The sequence below is a fragment of the Phyllobates terribilis genome, unplaced genomic scaffold (assembly GCF_046119375.1).
Source record: "Phyllobates terribilis strain yellow unplaced genomic scaffold, ASM4611937v1 Scaffold_3__8_contigs__length_932513732, whole genome shotgun sequence".
NCBI lineage: Eukaryota > Metazoa > Chordata > Amphibia > Anura > Dendrobatidae > Phyllobates > Phyllobates terribilis.
Window position 1 is genome coordinate 785,033,402 of NW_027362763.1, and position 13,320 is coordinate 785,046,721.

Genomic DNA, 13,320 nt, shown 5'->3' on the forward strand with positions numbered 1-13,320 from the left:
CAGGCTCCCAAGAGGTAATGGGGCCACTACCACCTCCAAAGTAGATGGTATTGTGCATTATGACGAACTATTGGACTGCAAAGAGTCCATATATTGTTCTTGTACATTGTTCTTGTTCTTGCTCTTCTGTCCGTGTCCTCTCCAGGGACAAGCTATTTTATCCTGGCAACCCTCATGGGCTACAAATGATATTATTTTTTTGTAATTGCTAGGTCAACAATTAGTACTGTTTTCCTTCCGACTGTAGCATCTAAGCAGCCCGCAGTCTTTGAGTGCTGAACAAATTTGGTATAAGTCTTTGGATCCACCATTTTTAAGAATGACAAACATGACATTTTCTCATTTTTCTTTTTGAGTTGAACAAAGAGATACAGGACCCTGACCCAGAGATACTACATGATAGCTGCAACCTCCATGAAGTTCCTACATGGATACTGGACCAGGGTCCTGCAAAACTTTTTGCTCAATTCTAATCTATTTGCATAATGCAAGTGTGGCGCCAGTGAGGGTTCAGTCGCCACAGAGGTACTGCACCTCACCCAGAGGTGTGGTATCTCCTTCTCTTAGGTAAGGAGGGAGTGCTGCCCGGAACCCCAACACCTGCATCCAACACTACACTGCTCCAGGCCGGCAGGAAGGGCAAGACGCAATGTGTTTTCCTGCTGAGCCCTGTCCCTGGCTGGAGTGGGGGGAACCCAAAGGTAGGAGGAACCAGTAGTGGTTGTGGGTGGAGGAAGTAGAGTAGGGGAGCACCATAGAAGGAGGTATACAAAGGGAAGCCATCTTAGGGTGGCAGGACAGTTCAGTAGGTCAGTCAGTGAAGACAGTCTGGGAGCAGAGTCTCCTTAGGAGCTCTGCCCCACAAGTAGGGTCTAGTGCTAGAGGCCCAGGAGGGGAGCAGAGAAGGAAGGCTCCATTCTATTGAAGGGATCCCAGGGGGTACGGCGACTGCAGGACGGCACCAGTACGCCCCGAATCTGTCAGAAGACAGAGGGATCAGGCCGCAAGAAGGGGACCGGCCCCTGGACCAGCCGGGTTACTCCAGGTCTTGGCTGGAAAAACCGGAGGCTTCTGGCTTTTATAGTTCAGTTGCCAAAGCCTCATTCTAATCACAGTGAGGGTCAAGTAGGTCCAGGAACTCCAGTTAGACAGGAGGGACTTCAGAGCACCCGAGTGGGACTGTGAGTGGGGAAGCGCAGGGCAGGAGGGAGAAGACGGTCTAGAAAGGAACATAGGAAAGCGGGGTTCCGTCAGGTGCTCCTAACCTACCTGAGGAAGAGCTGAATCCCCGGTCTGGTGAATGCAGCGCGACGTGGGAGGCTGGCACCTGCGCAGTGTATCAGTGGAACGTACATGAGAACTGTGAGTAAAGACTCGGATGACTGCACCGCACTGCCTCCGTCCATTATTTCATCTGCGCCATTTTTCCCCCTGCACTACAATGCACAGCACAACCAACAATATCTACACTGCCCTGGAGCTAGCTCTTCCTGTGGAGAGCCACACCATCCCTGCTGCAGTAACATCAGCTTCAGAGGACTGCTCCGCAGCGGCGGCTCTCTTTGGCCGCATTCCATTCAACTTTATAAATCCCCTATAAATAGAAAACCCCCTTTTTATTGACCGCCCTGGGTCACGGACCGGGCCAGCCACCGTGATATCCCCCACCAGCATCCATAGGCCCGGGCACCGAGTACCCACTGCCCCGGGGGCGTGTCCCAAGCAGTGAAAGTGGGTTCTAAAGTGACAGTCGGACCTATATCGTAGTAGTTATTAGATAGTGGTTAGTTTGGAAATACCAAAAGGAGAAGTCCCAAAGAAGATATAATCAAGGGCTTTGTGAAAAAGTGCAGATAATTTAAAATAATACTTCTCTGATGAGCCTCAGTATTATACATTGTTTTTAATGGCTGTGTATATGCTGTATTAATTTGCTAGTATTTATTTTCTGTTTTATATCGAATTTAGTCATTTTGTCTGAATTTCCAGTTATATTTATTGCATATAAAAGGATAATCTTAACAATTATAGATTGGTAATAGGATGGCATTAGGACCTGCTGTTTCATGCCTTCAGGTTCTGACGCCCTATGGTTCAGTGGACAAATTGTCCTAATATCAAGGACCACCTGTTGTGCCAGCTGTCTCCTTCCAAGTCAAAAACTGGAGTGTTCAAACCTTTTGAATCTGGGATTTTATATAGATATCAATGACCAGATTCCCATGCCTCTGAAAAAACCCAGCGGAGGGGGGTGAGCCAATTCCTTTATACTTGATGCATGAGTGACCTGATTTTATTCTTGCCTGATTATCTTGAAAGGACATCAAATAGGGAAAAGGCTGAAAGATGTTGTGCACCACAGTTCACATCAGTTGTCTGCAAAGTCCAGGTGGCTTAGATGGGTGAGCAAAACCCAACTCACCGAGAACTTATCTAATCGAAATACTAAAAATGTTAGATATTTGCCTGGGCTTGGATATTTGTCTTTACCAATCAGTAATTGGACCTTTGTAACAAAACAGATATGTGAAACAACGCCCTGAATGCGAGGGGTTCCTAAAAAATACACCTTATAAGATACAACTACATGACATCGTCATCTGGTCAGAATTGTCTACATGCCTGGATGAACTTTAAAAATGACATTACAGAAATGTAAACATCTCAATTTCTAAATTCAATGCTTTAAGCAAAAGCTAAACAATAATATTCAAGGGATGTCTGACTACCCAGCGGCAAGTGTTCAATGGCCCTGCAGCGCCACTATAGGGAAATTGAGGCATTACATCATGGTACCCATTGAAAACATACCAACTACTTCAGAGAAAGTTGTTTTCCCACTATCCTATATTGGGGATATAATAAAAAGCTCTTGAATAAGGAACTCATTTTAACTAATCCCCAATTATGAATATAAAAAATTGGTTTTCTATACCAGACATCCTCTTCAGTTGCATATCTTCTGTAAATATCAGCATGCTTTTTTTGCTATTCTGAACAATTTTAAAAACAAAATTATTAACTACTCAGTAGTGTTGAGCCACCCCCGTAGTGTTCGAGTTCGGTTCGGTTCATCGAACACCCGTATGTTCGCCGAACTGTTCGTCGAACACCTTCGAACACCGTTAAAACCAATGGCAGGCAAACAAAAACACATAGAAATACATAGAAAACACCTTCAAAGGTGTCCAAAAGCTGACAAACTGCTCAGAAGACACAACTAACACATGGAAAAGTGACAAGTCATGCGAAAAGAAAAGAGGTGGAGGAGTAAAAGGAGGGGGAGACACAGATATAGGCATGTCGTGCCCTTCTAAAACCAAAAAAGTGCGAAGCTGACACGGCCAGTCCGTTCCTGCCCGTGCGACCTCCGTGTCGCCGGGTTTGTGCCAGAGCCGCGGTGGACCCTGACGGCCAGCCCCCCTCTCCCAATACTGGTGCCTGTCCGCTGGTGGGTCGAGCGAGCCCCCCTGCGGTGGAGGCAGGTCTAATCTTTTTAATTTAAATTGTCTCTCTAATTTGAATGAGTACACTTTAAATCCTTTTACAAGGATCTATTGAAGGGCTAGTCTCATGCCAGCAGCTGCGGTAATTCCAGCTCCAGTAGCGTCCACTAAAGCTGCTGACGTTAAAAAGCTTTTATAAGGATCGAGCTTGGCGGTCCACCGTAAGGCGTCCTACCGCCAGTCCCAGCCCCTGTGCCTTGGGGTGCCTCCCCGATGCTCTTCACTGAGTGTCCCGGGGGCCCGAACCATTTCCTTTGAAAAAATTAAGTGTCCAAACTACAGGTGGTGTAGCTAGCTTAACAGCTGGGATAATCCGCTGACTAGCAGACACTGCTACTAGGCACAAAGTATTTCCTGGGCTAGATGCAGTTAAAAATTTGTAATTAGATACTATCGTTGGATGCTGAGAAAGCATTCCATAGAGTCTCCTGGCACGCCATATATTATTCTCTTAAAAAGCTTGGGGTAGGGGTCTAGGAGACCCTTTTATAGGCAAAATCACGGCCCTGTATCGCAATACATCACCTAGGCTGAAGATAAATTGAACATTTTCATCACCTTTCATAATCACCAATGGGACAAGGCAGGGATGTCCTCTGTCCCCTCTCTTATACATCCTAGTGACGGAGCACCTGCTCTCATCAATTCGCCATAACCCCAATATTAGGTGGATTGAGGTGGGAGGCACCGAGTACAAGTGCTCTGCATTTGCTGATGATGTCCTAGTATATAGCACTCAATCACATATATCCATCCCTGCTGTTATGGCTGAAATAGATCACTTTGTTACATGGTCAAATTTTAAAATCAATGCAGCAAAGTCTGAGGCCCTCGATGTCTCCCTCCCCAAATCCATACAGGATTCCATCCAGTACAACTTTACCTTTGCTTGGCCCTCACAGGGTATCAAATTCTTAGGAATTCGTATTCATAGAGACCTCTCCCGTCTATGTTATCTTAATTTTGGGCCCTTTATTGAACAACTCCATACAGACCACGGTTGGCAAGTTAGAACTGTAAGATTCACTATGTGAACCACTGGTGTTTTGTGGAAAAGCACATGTACACTGTGTTCCAAATTATTATGCAAAAAGTGTTTAGGAGTGATAAGGGAAGAATATTTTTGTTTGTCAGTTAAACTCATTGATTGTGATGTGTGTCAGGGCTCTTTATATCTCAGCAAGCAATTGCAGACACCTGTGCTAATTAGTTTGGCAGGTGTGTCCAATGAAAGGCAAGACTACTTAAGAAGGCTGACCCACATTATTAAGCAGCCTACATTTTCTGCCAAAATGGAAAAGAAAAAGGATGTGTCGGCTGCTGAGAAGCAACAAATTGTGGAGTGTTTAGGTCAAGGCATGACTACAATCAACATTGCCAAGACACTTCATCCTGATCATTGCACAATCAAGAAGTATGTAGCTGATTCACAGTACACACGTGTGCGTGCTGATAAGGGAAAATTGAGGACTCTTTCCTACAGGCAATTACGTCAGGTTAAAAGAGCAGCGGCAAAAAAGCCTTGTCATAGCAGTAGACAAGTTTTTGCAGCTGCTGGTGCCTCCAACGTCCCCCGAACAACAAGATGCAGGGTCTTTCAGAGGTTTTCAGCTGTGCGTAAGCCATCCTGTCGACCTCCTCTATCCACTGTACACAAGTAGAAACGGCTCCAGTGGGCCAAACAATACATGAAGACTGACTTCAAAACTGTTTTGTTTACCGATGAGTGCCGTGCAACACTCGATGGTCCAGATGGATGGAGTGGAGGATGGCTGGTTGATGGACACCCCATGCAAACACGGCTACGGCGCCAACAAGGAGGAGGTGGAGTAATGTTTTGGGATGGAATCATGGGGAGAGAGATTGTCGGCCCCTTTAGGATCCCTGAAGGGGTAAAGATGAACTCCATAATGTATGTGGAGTTTCTCAAACAGCACTTCCTGCCATGGTTCAAGAAGAAGAACCGTGTATTCCACAGCAAGATCATTTTCATGCATGATAATGCACCGTCTCATGCTGCACATAACACATCGGCATCTCTGGCTGATATGGGCATAAAAGGGGACAAACTTATGGTGTGACCCCCATGCTCCCCTGACCTCTACCCCATTCAGAACCTCTGGAGCATCATCAAAAGGAGTGTCTATGATGGCGGGAGGCAGTTCACATCTAAGCAACAGCTCTGGGAGGGTATTCTGTCCTGATGCAAAACAATTGAAGCAGAAACCATCCAAAACCTGCCAAATTCAATGGACGAGAGAGTTCAGAAGCTCCTTTCGAACAAGGGGTCCTATGTGCAAATGTAACATCACCCAGAATAAAGTTTTGAGTTGAAAACTGTTTGATTTCAGTTTCTAGTAACCTGCTAATGCTTATAATTTCAAAAATGACCATTTTTTGGTTCTTTATTAAAATGAAAAGGTTGATCAAAGAGTGTGGGGGATCTAAGAGTGTGGCAACCCAGTAGTCAGGATTATTTGGAATTCTGACAATCTCAGGGTCATGTTGCAGGTAGTGCAGCAAGAAGGCACTCATGTGTCTTGCACATCTAGGAGCCCCAAAATTATTTTCCGGGCTAGATGCAGCTAAAAATTATTATTAATTTGAAAGCTGGTGGAGCTTAGTATAGATGGCCTAATAGAATCAGTACTGCAAACTGCTACAAGGCCCAAATTATTTTCCAGCCAAGATACAGATAAACATGATTAGTAACTTTAAATCTGGTGGAGTTTAGTATAGATGGCCTAATAGAATCAGTACTGCACACTGCTACAAGGCCCAAATTATTTTCCAGCCAAGATACAGATAAACATGATTAGTAATTTGAAAGCTTAAAACGGTTGGTGAGGTGATTTTAACAAATCATCAAGCTTTTACTCTCTCCAGCATGACACAGTGGTAGAAAAGTCGTTTCGGATCCATGGTTTGTTCATCTTTATGAACGTGAGTCTGTCTACATTATCAGTGGAGAGCCGCGTGCGCTTATCTGTCAGCACACCACCAGCAGCGCTGAACACATGTTCAGACAGAACGCTGGCTGCGGGGCATGACAAGATCTCCAAGGCGTAAGTGGTGAGCTCCGGCCATTTATCCAGATTGGAAGCCCAAAAAGAGCAAGGGTCCAGTGACACAGTCATCGCTTCAATGTTTACTTGGAGATACTCCTGTACCATCGTCTCTAGGCGTTGACTATGTGTCAGACTTCTTGTCTCCTGTGGCATTGCAAAGGATGGGCTAAAAAAGTGGTGAAATGATTCCGCAAAATTAATGTTACAAGCAGATACTGTGTTTCTGTTACGTTTTGAGTGCTGAACACTGTAATGCACACGCCCGGGCTGAGCGGCGTGTGCGTGTGATTCCACTGGACCGTGCCGGAGAGTGAATGCCTGGAGGGGCGTAACTAGGTATTCACCCGATCCGACCAGGGTCGCACGACGGCATACGACGCCAGTGCACCAAGGAGGAACCGAGCAGAGGGACCAGGTGCTACTCCAGGACAGACCCCGGACACGGCTGTTGACCCACACAGGGGAATACAGGAACAGACTGGTTAGGCTGGCACACAGACTGGTGGGTATAGGCAGGCACGACTGGTATGCAGGCAGGCGGGTATGCAGGCAGGGGGGTACAGGCAAGCACGGCTAGAGTGCAGACAGGGAGGCACTAGCAGGTAGGAACACAGGCGGGATAGGACCCAGTACACACTGGGACTCAGGAACAGAACCACAGATGTGGCGGACAAACACAGCAGAGTAAGGCCGCCCAGAGTGGTGAGCGAGAGCAGGGCAAGACGAGACCGCCTAGAGCGGTGAGTGAGAGAAGAGCAGGACGAGGCCGCCTGGAGCGGTGAGCGGGAGTAGAGCAGGACGAGGCCACCTGGAGCGGTGAGCAAGAGTAGAGCAGGACGAGGCCGCCTGGAGCGGTGAGCAAGAGTAGAGCAGGACGAGGCCGCCTGGAGCGGTCAGCAAGAGTAGTCAGAGCAGAGCGAGACTGCCGGAGCAGTGAGCAAAGGGTCAGAGCGGAGAGAGACTGCCGGAGCAGTGAGCAAAGGGTCAGAGCGGAGAGAGACTGCCGGAGCAGTGAGCAAAGAGTCAGAGCGGAGCAAGAGTGCCGGAGCAGTGAGCAAAGGGTCACAGCGGAGCAAGACTGCCGGAGCAGCGAGCAAAGGGTCAGAGCGGAGCAAGACTGCTGGAGCAGTGAGCAAAGGGTCAGAGCGGAGCAAGACTGCCGGAGCAGTGAGCAAAGGGTCAGAGCGGAGCAAGACTGCCGGAGCAGTGAGCAAAGGGTCAGAGCAGGCCAGAACCGCCGGAGCGGTGAGCAAAGGCAGAGCAGGCTAGAACCGCCAGAGCGGTGAGCAAGGCAGAGCAGGCTAGAACCACCGGAGCGGTGAGCAAGGCAGAGCAGGCTAGAACCGCCGGAGCGGTGAGCAAGGCAGAGCAGGCTAGAACCACCGGAGCAGTGAGCAAGGCAGAGCAGGCTAGAACCGCCGGAGCGGTGAGCAAGGCAGAGCAGGGGGGACAGGGCTCTGTACACACGGAACAGGCAGGAAGGGAAAGGCAGAACCAGATACCCACAGGGTACTTACAGTGAAGTAGTGAGTGGACCACAAACTCACAAACGGAAGTACAGTGACAACGAGCAGGAGTTAGGTACGAGTTCAGACTCTGCAGAAAAAGGAAAGGTACGGACAAAGAGAAACACAGGAAACAGGCTAGAAGAGTATACAGACAAGAACAGACACAGTAGCAAGATACAGGAGCGTGTCTAGGTATGCAGCCCCTAGAAGGCGGGAGGAACAGGCTAGGAGCGTGTTCAGACAGGATAGACAAGATACAGGAGCGGGTCTAGGTATGCGACCCCTAGAAGGCGGAACGAACAGGCAAGGAGCGTGTTCAGACAGGCCTGGAAATACAGCCTCCAGGAAGGGCAGGCAAGCAAACACAGAAGGGGAGCTGGCACATTCAGAGTGAAAGAGCACACTGAATGAAACACAATGCTCAGGCAGGGATTCATTGGAGCAGCTGGGTTAAATACCAGGTGACAGACAGCAATAGGCTGAGGATGCACAAGGGGTGTGCCTGCAGCAGTTACAAAAAGCAGGAAGTGATCAGGCGCCGCCCTTAAGCAGCAGAAACAGAAGCAAACAGACAGCATGGAGGGAAGCCAGAGATACATTCTGGATTGGAGATCAAGTGCGCGCTCTTGCACAGTGGGAGATGGACCACTATGCAAGGACGCCGCCAGGTATGTTACAAACACTTGACTGTTCCACGGTTGGCAAGATGGAACTGTGAGATTCACTACGTGCAACACTAGTGTTTTGTGGAAAAGCACATGTAACATTCTGCAACAGTCTCTGCGGATACTCCTGCATGCGTGCATCACTTTCTATGGCAGGAATAATTTCTGCAAATTTACTTTTGTACCGGGGATCTAACAGTGTGGCAACCCAGTAGTCAGGATTATTTCTAATTCTCACAATTCGACAATCATGTTGCAGGTAGTGCAGCAAGAAGGCACTCATGTGTCTTGCGCATCCAGGAGCACCAAGTCCCTGTTGTGTTGGTGGCGAGGTAACAATCATGCTTCCTTCCTCTGTCCTCTCCCCCCAACCTCGCACAACAGAAATGTGATCAAGGTCTCCCTCATCTGATGAGTCTTCCATCAGTTCGTCCTCCACTTCTTCCTGGGCTCCTGCACCTTCCCCACTAGTTTGGCTGCTACCATGCGCCCTGGTAAAACCATCTCCCCCACCCTCACATGCCTGCCGCCTTGGTGCTGCCGACCATCTGGACCTTGCAGATGTTAGCCCTTCCGCATACAACTCCTCCTCCTCTACTTCCTCCACCTCCTCTTGTGCCACCACCTGACTCCGAATTCTGTTTAACATGTGCTCCAGCATGTAAATCACCGGAATAGTCATGCTGATAATGGCATTGTCAGCAATAAACATCTTCGTCGCCATTTCAAAACTGTGCAGAAGGGTGCATAGGTCCCTGATCTGAGACCACTCCTCCAGCGTGATTTGCCCCACCTCTGGATCTCGTTGGCCCAGGCTATACGTCAGAACGTATTGCACCAGGGCTTGTCGGTGCTGCCTCAGTTGCTGCAACATGTGCAGAGTTGAATTCCACCGGGTAGGCACATCGCATTTTAGCCGGTGAAGTGGCAGGCCCAACGACTTCTGTAGAGATGTAAGTCGCTGAGCTGCGGGATGCAAACGGCGGAAGTGAGCACACAGCGACCGTGCCCTCTGCAGAAGGCCATCTAGTCCGGGATAGTGGGCTAAAAATTGCTGGACAACCAGGTTCAACACGTGAGCCATACAAGGCACGTGTGTGACATTGCCCCGGCGAAGGGCCGCACCCAGGTTTGCAGCATTGTCGCACACGGCCTTCCCTGGTTTCAGGTCCAGTGGAGACAACCATTCATGAAACTGGTTCTCCAGAGCTGACCACAACTCCTCAGCTGTGTGACTCACATTTCCCAGACATTTCAAAGTAAAAACTGCCTGATGACGTTGAGCCCTGCTGCCAGCATAGTAAAGAGGTGTGCAGGATCCCTTCTGCGCAGTTAGAAAGCTTGTGGCATGACCAGACAGGCTTTGGGTGCAGGTGGAGGACCGAGAGGAGGTTGAGAAGGCAGAAGCAGTGGAGGAACTTCGAGATAAAGAGGATTGACGCACAACTCGTGGGGACGGCAAGACTTGGACAGCAGCCCCTTGTCCTGCTGTCACCATAGTTACCCAGTGCCCAGTCAGCGACATGTAACGCCCCTGTCCATGCCTACTTGTCCAAGTGTCTGTGGTGAAATGCACCCTGTCACACACAGAGTTTCTCAAAGAAGTGATGATGTTGTGTGTGACATGCTGGTGGAGCGCAGGCTCACCTTTCTTTGAGAAGTAGTGCCGACTGGGCATCTGGTACTGGGGCACTGCGACGGACATAAGGTCTCGAAAATCCTCTGTGTCCACCAGGCGGAAAGGCAGCATTTCTGTAGCCAAGAGCTTGCAGATGGTGAAATTCAACCTCTTAGCTTTCTCATGGCTAGGAGGAAATGGTCTTTTACTTGTCCACATCTGAGGGACCGAAGGCTGGCTGTTGTGCTTAGACGGGGTTGATAAGGGTGTCCCCGGCAAACTGCCGGTCTGTGAGGAAGATGCAGGCGGACATGTTAGGTTGCCTTGATCCAAAGGTGGTGCTATCGATGTCGGACAGCACTGAACACCAGCTGGTGTTTCCACCTCCAAAGAAAATGATGACCTGCCAATCACGCTGGCTGTTGCGGGTAAAGAGGTGGCAGGTCTGCGTCCCAAAACAGGTGTGACTGCTGTACCCCCAGTCACAGAGGATGAAGAGGCCGCGGATGCACAAGATGTGGCAGACGGTGGTTGGACCGGCCAGCTAGGCCGCATTGTAGCACAGTGAGCTTCCCACTGCAACTTATGCTTCATATCCATGTGCCGGTTCATGCATGAAGTACTCAAACTATGTATTTTTTGGCCTCTAGTTAGCTTTTGCTGACAAATGTTACAGATAACACGAGTTGGGTCATCTTTATCGATCTGAAAAAATGCCCAGGCTATGCAAGGCTTAGCACCCATGCGACCTGAAGAGCCACCACGACTTGTGGTCAGAGGCAGAGTTGTGTTTGAGGATGCATTTGTTGACGTGCTTCCAGTACTACGTCTCTGTCCAGGAAGGCGCAACCTGACCTCGTCGTCATTAGCATCCTCCTCCACCTCCTCTGCTGACCTCATCTCTTGGCTGACTGTGGGTTGACAGTAAGTGGGATCTCCAACCTCTTCATCATCACCCTGTGTGTTATCACACCCGTCGTCCTCAGAGCCAACCTCTTCCTGCCCTTACAAAAAACTAAAGTTGTCGCTCCAATCAGGTATTTGAGTCTCATCATCGTCTTCCTCATTGTCTCCACCAACAGGAGTTACAGTTTGGGAACGAGGGTCTACATTATGGTCAGAACCTTCTGCGTCTGGTCCTGGATCCGACTCATAAAGATTCTGGGCATCAGTGCAGATCATTTCCTCGTCTGGATTCACAGAAGCTCTGGAGCCGACCTCTGATTCCCAGGCTATAGTATAAGTAAACAGCTCTGCAGACTCAACCATCTGCTCTACCCCATACTCAGACGGGCAGCTGGAGACTTGGGAGCTGTGAGGAAGCAAGTGCGATTGGGGTGACACCTCTGAGGACTGGAGTATTTGTGATGTTGAAGTTGAGGTGGAGGAGAGCCCACTTAAAGGAGCACTTGATATCCGTTGAAGCACCTGCTATTTTTGTGCCTCATCTGGAATTTGTAGCGATTGGAATGGCCGTAAGAAAGGGATCTTATCACATTGTCCGCTAAAAGAAGTAGACATCTTAGTTTGGCTGGAAGATGGTCTTTCTTCTGCAGATGGTACTGGTGCTTTAACACCTACCCCATGGACACAACATTTTTTTCCCTTCCCAACACGTCTATTCCCCTTTCCACCAGCAGCAGGCCTTTTTCCACTCATTTTGGTGGTTAACTAATTCACAACTCTGGAGTTGTTTGCACAAAAAACAATGGATGGGAACCGAGCAGAGCTGAGTGGCCAAACTGTGGTATTAGCCCAAAAGTATTGGCTGGGTTAGATGCAGATAAAAATTATTTTGAATTTGCAACCTAGTGGAGGTTAGTATAGACGGACTAATAGAACAAGTCCCACACACTGCTACAAGCCGAAATATTTTTTCAGAGCTAGATGCAGATAAAAATTATTTTGAATTTGTATCCTGGTGGAGGTTAGTATAGATGGACTAATAGAACAAGTCCCACACACTGCTACAAGCCGAAATATTTTTTCAGAGCTAGATGCAGATAAAAATTATTTTGAATTTGCAACCTGGTGGAGGTTAGTATAGATGGACTAATATAAAAAGTCCCACACACTGCTACAAGCCGAAATATTTTTTCAGAGCTAGATGCAGAAAAAAATGATATTGAATTTGCAACCTGGTGAAGGTTAGTATAGATGGACTAAGAAGAAGTCCCACACACTGCTACAAGCCAAAATATTTTTTCAGAGCTAGATGCAGATAAAAATTATTTTGAATTTGCAACCTGGTGGAGGTTAGTATAGATGGACTAATATAAAAAGTCCCACACACTGCTACAAGCCGAAATATTTTTTCAGACCTAGATGCAGAAAAAAATGATATTGAATTTGCAACCTGGTGGAGGTTAGTATAGATGGACTAATAGAACAAGTCCCACACACAGCTACAAGCCGAAATATTTTTTCAGAGCTAGATGCAGATAAAAATTATTTTGAATTTGCAACCTGGTGGAGGTTAGTATAGATGGACTAATAGAACAAGTCCTACGCACTGCTACAAGCCGAAATATTTTTTCAGAGCTAGATGCAGATAAAAATTATTTTGAATTTGCAACCTGGTGGAGGTTAGTATAGATGGACTAATAGAACAAGTCCCACACACCGCTACAAGCCGAAATATTTTTTCAGAGCTAGATGCAGATAAAAATTATTTTGAATTTGCAACCTGGTGGAGGTTAGTATAGATGGACTAATATAAAAAGTCCCACACACTGCTACATGCCGAAATATTTTTTCAGAGCTAGATGCAGAAAAAAATTATATTGAATTTGCAACCTGGTGGAGGTTAGTATAGATGGACTAATAGAACAAGTCCCACACACCGCTACAAGCCAAAATATTTTTTCAGAGCTAGATGCAGATAAAAATTATTTTGAATTTGCAACCTGGTGGAGGTTAGTATAGATGGACTAATAGAACAAGTCCCACACACTG